This window comes from Taudactylus pleione, unplaced genomic scaffold (genome assembly GCF_031769625.1).
Source record: "Taudactylus pleione unplaced genomic scaffold, aTauple2 ptg000069l, whole genome shotgun sequence".
Classification (NCBI taxonomy): domain Eukaryota; kingdom Metazoa; phylum Chordata; class Amphibia; order Anura; family Myobatrachidae; genus Taudactylus; species Taudactylus pleione.
This window is the reverse complement of record NW_028284471.1, coordinates 2557482-2571345: the sequence shown is the minus strand read 5'-3', so window position 1 is coordinate 2571345 and position 13864 is coordinate 2557482. Positions and strand designations below refer to the sequence as shown.

The 13864-nt window shown below is 41.8% G+C and overlaps 1 protein-coding gene across 3 annotated transcripts in view; it reads right to left on the bottom strand.

The window, feature by feature from the left end:
• The window catches only part of ZBTB46 (zinc finger and BTB domain containing 46), a 67720-nt gene extending 54094 nt beyond the window's left edge, over positions 1 to 13626 (bottom strand). For 2 of the 3 annotated variants that reach the window (XM_088467129.1, XM_088467131.1), the window contains exons 1-2: positions 13548 to 13626; positions 3302 to 3398 (exon numbers count right to left, since the gene is read on the bottom strand). The gene's annotated coding sequence lies outside the window, so the exon portion shown is untranslated. The remainder of the gene's footprint in view (positions 1 to 3301; positions 3399 to 13547) is intronic. The other variant, XM_088467130.1, reaches the window with a different exon arrangement.
• Between the last annotated feature and the right edge of the window lie 238 nt (positions 13627 to 13864).

Genomic DNA, 13864 nt, shown 5'->3' with positions numbered 1-13864 from the left:
CAGCAGCAGGACAGCAGAACCCAAATGTTTGCAGTGGGAAAGTTTAAGCAAGGGAAGGAAAAGTACATGCTCCAAGAGGTCCTTCTCGTGATTTTACAATCTAAAGGGGATCGGGAGACAGACAGGGATGACAGAGAAGAAAGACATCATTACATATACTGTGGTCAAACAGACATTTTCGGAGGTTTGGTGGCCGCTCACCGCAAATGCACCAAGCTACGGAATGTGATACATTCCGGAGCTTGTATGTGGTGGGCAACACCATGTTTAGATGGCGTTTCCAAATAGAAACCTTTAGGCTTCAATTCGCGAATCCCCCTGAGATGGATCCAATCGAATTTCTCCCAGTAAGTCCATGGCACGTGCGTCACTCGATGCATGCGCAGAAGGACTTTTGAGTCATAAACCTTGAAGTCCTTCTATTACAAAGGACAGCTCTTACCAGGAGAGTTGTCCCTTGTGATTTTTTTTCAAGAATACGGCGTTAATAAACACAGTTATGCTTGCGAAGAGTGTCGGGATGCATCGCATTCAAAATGCAATGCGTCATGTATCCCGCCCACAGTGCGCAAGGAGCGGTGGGTTAGGGTAAGAGCTGAAAAGCTTTGATAAATAAGTGGGTTTGGAAAGCCTGTTTGAAATTTTGTAGAGAGGTGGAGAGTCTGATAGAGAGTGAGTTGCAGTGGTAGTTAGCAGCACAGGTAAAATCTTGGGAGGCGGGAGAGGGAGGACGTAATCAGTTGAAAGTTGAGGAGTCGTTTATTTGTGGCGCAAACTAGGTGGAAGGGACTGTGAAGGGAGATGAGGTCAGAGATGTAGATGGGAGTGGATTGGCTGAGGGCTTTGTAAATAAGTGTGAGGCGTTTGAATTGGGTTCTGAATGCTAGAAGATCCAGGACCCCCAAGGTCAGCAGCATTTTTCATTTAGGTTCACTGTGATACAAACAAAAATGCCACTGGTATTTATCAATACTTACCCCTCCGGCGAGGTCCAGCGAAGTCCTCCTCGTCTGCGAGGTCTTCCGCTCGGCTGCTGGCAACCTGACGCTGCCAGCGAAATGCCCCTGTGTAATGAGCATCCGCGACAGACCGTCTGCACATGTGTATGACTCATTCGCCCGGCAGTACCTGGAAGGCAGGTCCCCATTGCCATCAATGGGGATCGCATCACGCTCGCAATCTAAAGATGGCGAGAACGATGCTGTGACAAACAGCGGTAATCTTAGTTTACTGCAGTTTGTTAAATACAGAAATTATGACATAACCCCTTTAGCGAGCGCTTAACAGGTTATGCTTTGTTAATAAATGTGGCACAGCAGTCAGGTGTCCCCTAGTAAATGTGTAGGTCTTTATTCCCTCAATGGGCAGACAGCACAACACTATCATACAGCCAGCTATTGTTTGCATTTAAAGTCAATAGAAAGAAGCCATGAAGGAATAGGAAGAAACTATTTTGCCTCTCTCATATAAGAACATTTTACTCACCATACTATATTAATTCACACAATATGAACCTTCTCTTAGCCAGTTGTCAATGCGGGGAGAGGTTAATGTGTAGTTTTGTTGGGTTACAAAAACTTATAGTCCTGCTCGCTAGAAAGAGAGGGCTGTTCCATAACATACGTTTGCCACAGGACATAATAAGCTAGTCCATGAACAGTCTTTCAGTCTTGTGTAAATAATGTAAATTAAACGTTTATATAGTTCCTTTAAATGTAATGAACCAAAAGGAAGAGCAGACAAAACACCACTGTAAAGAAACAGAACATTTATGTAAAGGCAATTCAGGTCAACTTGCAGAAAGCAGACATTTTGTTTGACCACACCTCAATAAAGGGAACATTAATTGTAGTGATGTTCAAACCAAGATATAGCCGATAGAATCTGTGGTAATTTAAGCAATGCCTCTTCCGATCCAGGTTTACGGCAATCTGTGGCTTTCCAGCTGAGTGACTGATATACTACAAGTTGGAACAAGCCAGTCAAATTATTTAAGGGGGCTGCAAAGACATGGCAGATATTTGCCAGATGGCATACTGGGAGTTTTAGGTGCAAAGCATCTTAATTTACTAATTCTAAACCCTGCAATAAGTCATTATATTTACTATGCTCTCTTCATCAGCACCATAGTGATTACTGCCAATGCTTTTATTTTCTGAATAAACTGCAAAACGCTCTGGTTTCAGCTGCTAAGGGTTAAATACATCAGACCGCAGCCAATCTCATCCAGGACAATGCTTCAACTATAACCAAACATCAAACAGGAGGAGGAAATAAACATGATATAGGTCACAGAAACTAGCTCTTGTATCCTTGGCGGTCACCTATAGAATGTAGATTGCCCATTTGGCGTGTGAGAAAGGGCTGGGTTACCTGAGACAACGTCTGCGCTAGGCAGCAGCATAGCACCCAGTAAAGGAATAAAGCGCCATAAATCTAACAGTTTGTGTCAGTGAGAGGACATTGTGTCCCCAGAACAAAGGTTAAAAGATTTATATTAGTAAAGTGGAACAGTGGAGAACCTAGAGTTTGCCTTGGTTTGTGATGCTTTATAAAGCAACAATAACAACAATAAAGGGTGTAAATATAAATTTGGGATACATCTTTTGTTGTATATACACACTCACACACATATGAACTGATAGATACAATACCCAGCGTCACCTATGCCTGGTTACACAATTGGCATTAAGAAAACAGCAAGCTGATCATGGTTGCTGTATCTGCACTTTAGGTGAGATACTCCATTAAGCCCCTTGTGTTAACTTGCAATGACTGCCAGTGACTAGAGCAACCAGTGTCCGAATGCATCAGTGGTGCAAGCAGGAGGAATGGAGTCATTCCACCCTCATAGCTGTAAACAGTAGTAACAAGTAAGAATGGTTCTTATGAGAAATATTACACCACAACACAGTTAATTAGACTTGCAGATACTGAATAAAAACCAGAGTGTCCTCAGCCAGAACGCCAGTCTTTATCGATATCACTGCTCTCCATAGTAAGCCCGTTCTCTCTACTCACTAAACTCAGGACAATGTTTCAGCAAGCATGAGGAACATGAAGACCACTACAAGGCCAAAATGGAAACTGAAGAGCCCTTGCCTTGCTTCAGGAAACTACTGACATTAAATGAGCCCACTCATCTACACATAGTGGAGGTAGCATTATGTGGGATAAAACAATATTCCTAGGAATACCGGTAACGAAGGACACTGCTCAGCCCAATGATTCCTAGGGAAACATTATACTGCATTTTTAGAAATATTAATTCTGCCCACAAAGTAGCTGAAGTGTCTCATACCTCAGTGATGGCCATGCAGGTACTGGGTACACTTCACATCAGCCTTGGATGACCTGTAAGTCTCAGCCTGTTGTGCTAAAGGTCATATTTCCAGCAGCTGGAAGAACACAATAATATTTATTACTGCAACAATGGCTGGAAATACAAGTTGAATCAAATATTCAGTTTTAATTGAAAATTCCCACTTACCAAACAGAACACAAAACAATATTAAATAGCATTTGCTGGGGCATGAGGCAGGCATGTGTCAGCTTCCTTTTTATGCAGAACAAGTTCTTCTCTTTGGGGGTGGTGTGTATGTGAGTATGTGTGTGTGTATGTATGTGTGTGTGTGTGTGTGGGGGGGGAGTGACATGTCAGAAACATTAACTCTGCCGACCACACCGCAATACACAGGATTCTGCAAGCCTATCTACCACAAGCTGGGATTTCCTGTAAGGTGGTCATGTGTACAGTAGCAGGGGGGATAGTATATGTCATACAAAACACAAAAATGGGCTTAAATATAAAATAATTTATTGACCTGTCCAGTTGCAAATCATAAAGTGGTTATTAAGAAACACATTTTTATTACTAAAGTGCTCATGTATCAAAGGTCCGACAACAAAATGGTTGCTTCCAATGTATGGCTCCAACGGAAGAGATCAATGGGAGGCCACAAATATCATTGAAAAAAGTAGAAGTTTGCCAAACTTTGCCAGGCAATAATACGTCTTATTAAAAAAAATTAAAATAAAGAGCACTAAAAGACACTCACAATTTTTCTATTAAGACCTGCTTCAGTTTAATGTCCCTTTAGAGCAGGGATGGGAAACCTCAGGCCTGGGGGCCGTATAAGGCCCGCGGAATCATTTGGTCTGGCCCTCTGAGCTTTTTTCTGCTAGCCTCATCTGGCTAGCAGAGTGCCTAGAATGGCACCCTGCAGCCAGAATCTATGATGCAGTAGTGCCGTCTGGAGCGTCCTTAGGACACTTCAGACTGTCACACCGCTGCCCTTACAGCTCCCCGATGCATCCTCAAGGTGGTGCGGGCATTGCTGTAATCACCGGCAATTGTGGCCTCACCCCCGTGTGATGTCACACAGAGGGGCGTGGCCTGACCCGGTCACGCAAATAACGCTATATATATATATATATATATATATATATATATATATATATATGAAGATGGCCCTCAGCAGAAAAAAGGTTCCCCACCCACTTTAGAGGATCACGGCAAACAACTGTGAAAAGGCACATTATGCAATACATTATTTGCACGCACCCCAAATGTTTGTGCATATATGTGTGCACTTATGTTCAGGAATAACTTATAAATGCTAGTCGAATGCAGAATGCACCTAACGCTAAAATACAATTTGACTTATATCTAAAAATAATAACATTCACAGATTTGTATGTAAACATTTTAGGGACTGAAGATATCACAGATAAAGTTGTGAATGAGAGAAGATATATTTTTCTTATACACACACCAGAATTCCTGTCAGCAATCCCACAGATGGACACAGTAGTCAGCCTCCTTAATAGAAAATGGCTGATAACAGATTATGGGGTCTATTTACTAAGCAGTGTTGGGAGAGAGTGAAATGTGATAAGAAAGTGATAAGGTGCCAGCCAATCAGCTCCCAACTGTCATCTCACAGGCTGTGTTTGAAAAATGACAGTTGGGAGCTGATTGGCTGGCACCTTGTCAGTTTTCACTCTGTCTCCTAACACTGCTTAGTAAATAGACCCCTACATGTGTTGTTGCAACCTAATGCTAATACACAAGTTTTGTTGAGGATATAGATGTACTAAGCTCTGGAAAATGATAAATTGGACAAACTACCAACCAATCAGCTCCTAATTGTCATTTTTTCAAACACAGCCTGTAACATGGGAGTTAGGAGCTGAGTGGCTAGTAGTTTATCACTTTCCAGACCTTAGTATTTGTCCCCCCGAAAACTTTAAAATAATGTTATTTGCAGCCCTTTTATATAAGGCAAGATGCATTTTCAGTTTAGTTACTCTATAATTACTGTTTAGGGGCAGCACAAGTGACTGCATAGGTCCATGGCACAGAATCTCACAGTTTCCTTAAGTGTATACAGTATAATATAGCCGGGAATCAGAGCAGCAAATTACAGGAACACAGAAACTATCACAGCACAATATGGCCCAGATATCCGCCCCACAAGGAGCAATTGGCCCAATTTCCTCTCTTCTCAGAGCAGATGCCATAATTTATCATCCTTAGTAGAAGGCAGGGCAGATCTATAAGCACTAGCCCCAGAAATAGCCCTTCTGCACATAAATAGGGCTGTGCTCAGAATATAGCAGTTATTCAAAGAACACAGGTCTCCATGCTAATATGATATTTCTCAGAGGTTCTTTATAAAGTTACTATATAGGGTCCTAGAAGGATAGTAAATGACAGAAATGTGCCTGTATTTGGCATGCATGGTGGAGAAGGCATTGAACTAGCAGGCAGTAGTGCAAAACAGACAACTGTCACAGAAGACATTAATATAAAAAGGCAGTGTGAATAAGAATATAAATAAATCCCCCTACCTCCAAAACATACACAGATAACTGCAAATGTCCCCTCTTCTGTTTAAGAAATTCAGTTAGCACTGAATTTGAGTTAGCACCAAAACACTATTAACCTGGCCCAGAAAAAAAGAAAAAATCCTGGCATCTAATGAAACCCATCAGATCCCATGGAACTTTAGATTATATATTATTATTGCTATTATAAACAGTTATTTATATAGAGCATACATATTACACAGTGCTGTACAGAGAATATGCAGTCATTTACTAATGGAGCTTACAATTTATGTTCCCTACCACATGCTCACCCATACTAGGGTTATCTTTTGTTATTGGAGATGGAGATTATATATATATATATATATATATATATATATATATATATATATATATAAACTGTGGCACTCCAAAATTCAATTATAGGAATGTAACTTGTATTGGCATATATAGCCGACGTTTCAGGGCCCTTGCAGCCCTCTTCTCAAGGCGGGCCAAATACAATATTGATATGCAATAATGCATTTCAATGTTGTATTTGGCCGCCTTGAGTAAAAGGGCTGTAAGGGCCCTGAAACGTCGGCTATATATGCCAATACCAGTTACATTTATATAATTGAATTTTGGAGTGCCACAGTTTCTTTGTATTCTGCATACACCTCTATACTGAAGGCACCCAGTAATTACATTCTTCGCAAGTGCTGGTCCACCCAGACAAACATATATATATATATATTTTACACACACACACTTTAACACTTTAGCTGTTATCTGTGGCTTCGCCCTTGATAAAATTGCTTCTGCCAACAGTTTTTATTTGAGGTGTACTAGTTGTATTGCTTTGCATCTAGGGCCCTGTCACGGGAGTGGCCCACGTGACCAACAGCTATATAGAAACTGGTGGCAGCAGAACCTTCACCCACTACTCACACCCATGTCCCTGTGTGCCCTGTGCACAGACTGCCATGTAGCCTACCTCTCCCCTCACCGGCTGCGCACATGGGAAACATTAGGCAGCATGGCATCATTAACGATATCCCCAGATTGGACTGCATGTACAGACGACTGGGGATATCGTTAATACCCGTGGGAGCGCGCATCGGTCGTTGGTAAGTGCATACACACTGGACAATTTGAACGATATATCGTTGAAAGATATCATTATTGTTCAAATATATCGTCCAGTGTGTACTGGGCTTTAAACAGGTTACTAGAGTATACAGTAGTCCAATCCTCATCTCTTGCATTGATGTCGTCAATAAATTTGGTTTTTGTTATTGCTCAGCAATAACTTGACGGCTCGAGATGAAACAAAGTGCAGGTTAATTCTAGAGGGTAAATTTCCTAAAGTGAGAGTTTTTAGAAGTCAGTTTTAGAAGGAGATGTTGCCCATAGCAACCAATCAGATTCTACTTAACATTTAACTAGCACCTTGTAGAAGGTAACAGCTAATCTGATTGGTTGCTATGGGTAACATCTCTTCTAAAAACTCTCACTTTAGTAAATTTACCCCCAGGAGTTTCCACTACAAAATGATGACGTTTTCATGAAAATCGGTTCAGTCGTCTTTGTGCCAACTTAGAATAAACAGACACAACGTTCTTTCTATATTAGTGTATATAACTAAAACAATTCCTCATCATAAAATTATAGTGATAATTAATTATGTTTCGCATGATGATACGCTTATAGCATATATGCATGTGCTCAGAAAACCAATATGTTCTTGCGGACACATTTACATTATTTATAAATATACACATACCAGTCTTTTTGCACCATGTATTTTACACCTGTGCTTTTGACGCAAATCTAACAAATATAACAAGAGCCTCAATATATTCAAACTGAATATACCAGACCTCTAAATAGGACAGGAGTATGGCACTCAGTATGGCATTACAGATGCAGGCAGCTAGCTCTTGCCACACCCAGGAAAGTAAGAGGAACTGCCTTACCCACACTGTGCTCAATATATACCAAGCAGCTGTATCCAACTGCAGCCAGGAGCCAGATAGGGGGAAGATCGTGTAAATGAGAATGGCAGTACGTTAGCAAATATATACATTTATCAATGTGTATACACCAAGCTCACAAGGAAAACATATACTTAATAAACTGCCAAGACAAACTACTCTTGCATATCCAAAATCCACTGTGGTTTAGATGTACCTTAGAAATACAATTTACAGGACAGAGTACAACTAGCACAGACACAGTACATTGTATACACCCTGTATTTATGGATGCTACCTGGTATGTGTGCATGCTTTTCCCATATAGAAACTCCATATGACAAGAAACTAATATTTCCTTATTACTACTGTATAAATGTGCATGATTGTCTGCCCATTTCTCCTATCTGTAACGTGCCACATTCATTGATCGCTCAATAGCCAAATGAGCTTTCATATAAATAGCAAATACACTGCCCCATATTATACTTTATCACATATTATAAATATATCGCTGTGTAGCATGCTAGGGCAATCTAATAACAAACTCCCACCTGCAGCTTCCTTATCCAAGCACAGGTAATGTAGGACTATAATATGCTTCTTATTGTATAGATACATATACCCCTATCTCTCTCTAGCCCTGGGGAGAGCTATGCAGATGCAGCACAACAGCTCCCCTTTTGGAGGTTACAGGGAGGAGGAGGGAAGGGGGAAAGGGAAGCGGATGAAGGGTAGAACAAGGAGGATAGAGAGAGACAAAAGAGGAAACAAGGGGAAAGGTGAAACAGAGAGAGGGCAGCAAGGGAGGAGGCATAAAGGAAAGCAGCATTCAGCCCTGACAAAAACACCTCTTTACAAAGCACAATATCACTATGGTACACACAAGACAGGTACACCTGCCTCAATACCCCAAAAGTAGACAGAGCGATACCCTATTCTTAGTCACATGACACTCCTGCCTAGATCATATCCAAAATAGGGGTAATTCAAACTATTAAATAAAGCTCTAAATGACTTTACTTTTTTTTTTGTCTTTAGTAAACTATAAAACCATTACACAACTAATCAGATGCGATTTTTGTTTTACATATAAATGCATGAGGTCAAGTGATTTAGTACACATTTACAGTGTTAAGAATAGGGGGGTTGGTAAATACTGCCATATGTTGGTAAACGGTAAATAAAAAATCCTGACCTAGGTCATTATTATAATAAGGGTCTGAGCTGCAATAACGCAGTTAGCCAGAGCATCTACAAAGTGGTTTGGAAGTCATTACAACAAACTACCCTAGCTCCAACAGGCTGTTAGATTTCACTGACTAGTGAATGCATATGTATGTAAGTCCTTCCTAGACACACACAACTAATAACCCACTAAACATGTAGATGCCACATAATGTGCCAAAATGAAACTTTGCAAGACCCCCAAAAAAATCTCTCATTTTGGCTTTAATGGAAATGGCACCTTGATGCAAGTCAAGTCGTTGGAAAGACACCGGGGGAAGGGGAGGGGTGAAGGACTAAAAATAGCAATGTATATATTTTTAATCACCAGCCAACATAGAAAGGCAAAACCATCAAAACAAGACAGTAATTATAGCAAAACAAAACCATTTTTCAGATTATATTTCATTATCACAAGGGTTTCCAATCTGATATACTGTTGATTATCTCTATTTCAACCGAAAGGACATACGTTAAAACAGTACTCAAGTGAATTTATAGAACAAAAAAACATCACAACATAATGTATGCTAGGAGTTGATGGCATTATTGCATATATTAAAGTGAATTTAATATAAAGTTGAGAAGTAGATGGTCTTTGGGCCTGATTCCCTACAAATAGCTATTGCAATCATGGCTGCGATTACGCACGCAGGTCTGCTGCGAAAATATGCTAATGAATGCAACCACAAAGCCGTCGCACAGCCAGCATAGATACGCCCACTACCGCTATCTCACATCCGTAATACCTTGCAGCCCTGCATATACATCAGGAACATTGAGTAACATCGGCCCCTCACGCACAATTATAACAGGTCTGATCTTACTCAGAAATTGCTAACCTCGTCGAACACAGAGAGTACACAAGCTGCGTATGCTGTCGCCGTAGCTAATTTATGCACGCCCATGCAACAGCGTTCTTTCGGACAGGCTTGCCTGCGTTTCTCCTACCACTCCCTCGTCACTTCTCCCGAAAAGCTGACGTCCCATCCCTCGGTCTGCGATGACTTCGTATCTGCGGAGTTGATTGCGATCGCAATGCTAACTTACGCACGTACACTGCAGTGTATACGCATGTGCATTACGCACCATCGGCTGATCTGCGTACGCTGTTGCAGTTGCAATCCGTGATGAATCAGGCCCTTTGTTCACAGATCCCAAGCCAATTGGCAAATGAGGGGGAAAAACAACAAAATAAGCAGGTTATTCATATTTATGACCATGAGCTGCATGTACACATCTTTTTATAAACAGCACAAAACACTGGGGAAACAAGGCAAAACTAAATATTTTCCTCACACCAAACTTAGAAATACTGCATACAGAAAAACTACAATCACCCACCTGACAGCAATTATTTCCCCTTTACATTGGACAATTTCTCAGCATTGTGATGTGTTATTAATGGAATCAGTATGATTTACCGCCGGCCGCATGGCCGATGGTTCAAATCCCGAAAGCGGCAGCCCGACAGAGGAGGAAATCCCGATCGTCCTAAGGTAAGTATAAACTAACCTAATTCTACCCCCTAACCCTCCCTTAGGGGGCCTAACCATAACCTCCCCCACAAGTGCCTAACCCCCCTCTTAGTGCCTACACCTAAATCCCCCGGGGGGGTGCCTAACCCTAACCCCCCCTTCCCCTAGCCTAAACAATCTCCCGGGGGGAGGGGTGCCAAACCCTAAGTCCCCACGAGAGTCCTAAATCTAACCCTCCCCCCCACGCTGCTATCCGCGCCTGGCTTACCTTTGATCGGTAAGCCGGGTGTCGGGCTCCCGGCGTAGGTCTAATGGCCGGCGTCGGGATTTCGACGCCTGTCATTAAGTGCCTTGCCGGGATTAAGCAGTCAGGAAGCCGGCGGTCGGGACTACGTCCGTCGGCTTCCCGACTGCTTCCTGTTATTAACGGTTTGCCTAAGCACAACTGTAATAAACTTATTAAAATATGATATTTAAAAACATAGTTTCATCCTTAGCCAGAAGTTAGACAAAGAAAATCCTTAGAACTACAGCCAATAAAATGTGATTAAAGTTCCAACTCCATGAGGTTTCAAATCAGGGATAAAAAAAAACATAGGGCTCTTGACCAATATGGAACTTCAGTATAAGTCCCAGCATGCACTACCAGCCAACTTTAAATGAGGCGATCAGGATTTATTTCTAAAGCTGGGTACACACTAGATGATGTGTGTACCCAGTAATGGCGGACACGGCGGGGGTGCCAGCATCAGCAAGTGCATACACACTTGCCGATGCCAGCATCCACAAACGACGGCCAGGGGGGCGGGGCCATGCTGCATTCGGCAGCATGGCATTGTTAACGATATATCCCCAGATTGGACTGCATGTACAAACGACTGGGGATATCGTTAACGACCCGCGGGAGCGCGCATCGTTCTTCGGTAAGTGTTTACACACTGGACGATTTGAACGATATATCGTTGAAAGATATCGTTATTGTTCTTATATATATATCGTCCAGTGTGTCCTGGGCTTTAAACAGGTTACTAGAGTATACAATAGTCCATTCTCAGGTTTGCAACAGCTAACTCAGGAACAAGGCAGCTTGCAATATACAGAAATAAATCTAATATATCACATCCTGACAACCAATGAAAGACTCATAAATTGCTAAAACATGTCAACTTTTACTTGTTAGCCCTGTTATCTACATAGCTTGAATGTCAAATATTTTTTAAGATAGATTAATGGACGCAAGTCAAGGTTTTCAGGTCATTCCAGTCAATTAAATTCTACCTGAAGAGATGAGCAAAGTTGAAAAATTGAATGTGTAAACTCAAAAAGGGGCATTAAAGAAATGATCAACTGCAATATAACAAGGTAAAGCAAGACACTGGAACAATAGCAGGAGCTCATTATTCCATATAACAGAACAATAGAAGAACAAAAACTGTTGACAGAATTAAATATACTCCAGGGGATGGGAGATAAAATGAAGAAAAAATGAGTACACTTGCACTAGGCTGAGGTCACAAAATAAAAACAGGGTACAAGAGGTAGCGTGCTTGTTAATGAACAGTTATCACAACCTAGGTACAAGACAAATATATACAGTAGGATCAATTGGTACACATACTGCACATCTGTACGTAATGCTGTGCAGCATACATGGTCCCAAATACTAGCATGTACAGTCTAACATACTAGTGTCAGTGTATTCAAAATATACATAACCCAAAGTAAACTTTGCAATATATTTTAAAATGCTTTAAGAGTCGCAAAGTGGCCACATTGCTGCCCTTATGTGCTTCTTTTTTTTACGTTTCTGCAATGTTTTCACACAGACACAATCTCCCATACTCAGTACACATCTAGGACCTTGTCTCAATACAACCACTTCATTAATTCAAAATACTCAGAACTTCCAAGCACAAGTATATATTACACCCACCCAATACACCTCCAAACAACACCCACCTAAAAGCCTCCCATTCAATACACAAGTGACTGTAAGAGGTAAATGAGTCTATCTTATAAACACACACCCAAAGTGTCACACCCAATATTCCTGTCCAAAACCCCCCACCTACACAGACTAGAGACATAGCTGACAGTTACATTATGTATAAATACACATGCAGTTGAAGCCCTTGATGTTACTATATATGATATTATTACTGTATTTGGAACTACATTAAGGGGAGGGAGAGGGGGGGATATGTCGCCAAAAACATTAATGGAAAAAAAAAGGGGTCCTCATCCTGTCTCCAAGATTGTGTTTTCTGTTAGTGAGGATAGCAGAGGTCTACATGACATGTGCAGGTACAGACTGATCTGGTGACCCATGCATACAGTACATTATAGTTAGGGCTATATATCATCACAACCTGGTCTTTACATAATGTTCATTGACACAATATTTTCCACGGTGAAAAATCACTCCAGATAATTTGTAACATGGTTTGTGCTGGGTGGAGGATACTTTAATCAGCCCTGTGTAATTAGGTGGTCTATAAAGTCGCCAGCCACACAGCACAAAACAATAGGACATTGGGCAGTGGGGAGGTAAAAATCACATCAGCCCACAATTTATTTGTATTTGTCCAATGCAATTACCATATCAGCATTAAATATTTTCTATCATACAGATAATAGCAATGCATGCTACATGCAAACTTAAATGAGATGTAATAGTCCGTACTTATTGCTCCCTCATATGATATAAACGTATACCTAATGCCCCCAATATACTATATAATAGTCCCATGCATTGATCACCATAAATAACCTATAGACTAATTCATATTATCGCACTGTACAGTCATATGATAATATGTAGACCTACACACAAGCGGCTCCTACAGTTCAACTATCTTTCTTCTATGTATATAATATATATGTGTATTACACCTATACAGACACTGATCCCCCTGTATCACCGCCGTACAGGCACACACTGATCACACAGACAGGGACCCCGGCAGACACAGCGCCCACACTCTCTCCCCCTCCCAGGACAGGCTGCAGAGACGCCCCATAGGGGCACCATGCTATGGGGCTGCGCGGCCAGTACCTGTGTCCGGTCTCCGGTCAGTCGGTGTCTGTTTCTGCTGCGCGCTCCCGACACTGTCAGACGGCGCAGGGGGCGGGGCCTCGGCTCAGCCGGCAGGGGGCGTGGTATCTGCCTGCTCACACAGCTACGGAGTCCACACCCCAGTCGCTTCCTATTGGCAGAGCAGAAAGCAGCCGAATCCTCCTCCCCCTTATGGGCGGAGACACGAATAACGGGGCGGTGCGTGATTAGGTTGTCTTTAATTATCGGTCGACACGCCCAGGTGCCCCGGCACCATTGGTTACAACTGCAGAGTAACTCCGCCCTACTGTAGTCGG